The following is a 420-nucleotide window of genomic DNA, read 5'->3' as shown; positions in this document are numbered from 1 at the left end:
GGGGAGGGGCGGGGCCAAGCGGAAACTTACACACCGGCCGGACCGAATAAAGTACCCTGGCCTGCCAAACCCTAGTGAGAGTGGGGTGGAGGGGGAGGGGAGACCCGACTGGTGCGGGACAGGGGAGCCCAAGAGGACGGGGTGGAGTGGGGAGGGGATGAGCAGGCGCTGCGGCTGAGTCTCCCAGGGAACTGAGCGCCTCTCGCTTCTCCTGTTTGCAGAGATTGCAGAAAAAAATGTGGATTTGATTCTCTTGCTGTGTTTATCTCACACATCTTCATATTTTGAATGTAATATTCTCCCCCTCTCTCGTTCTCTCTCCTTTGTCTCATCGCTTTGCGTTTCTATGTCTCTCTTTTCTCTTATTCTCGGATAGCGAAAGAAAGGAAAGGAGAAAGCGCCCCCGCGATGGTCATTCAT

Source organism: Nannospalax galili, unplaced genomic scaffold (genome assembly GCF_000622305.1).
Source record: "Nannospalax galili isolate Female #2095 unplaced genomic scaffold, S.galili_v1.0 scaffold3, whole genome shotgun sequence".
NCBI classification, from domain to species: domain Eukaryota; kingdom Metazoa; phylum Chordata; class Mammalia; order Rodentia; family Spalacidae; genus Nannospalax; species Nannospalax galili.
Note: the sequence above shows the minus strand (reverse complement) of the source record.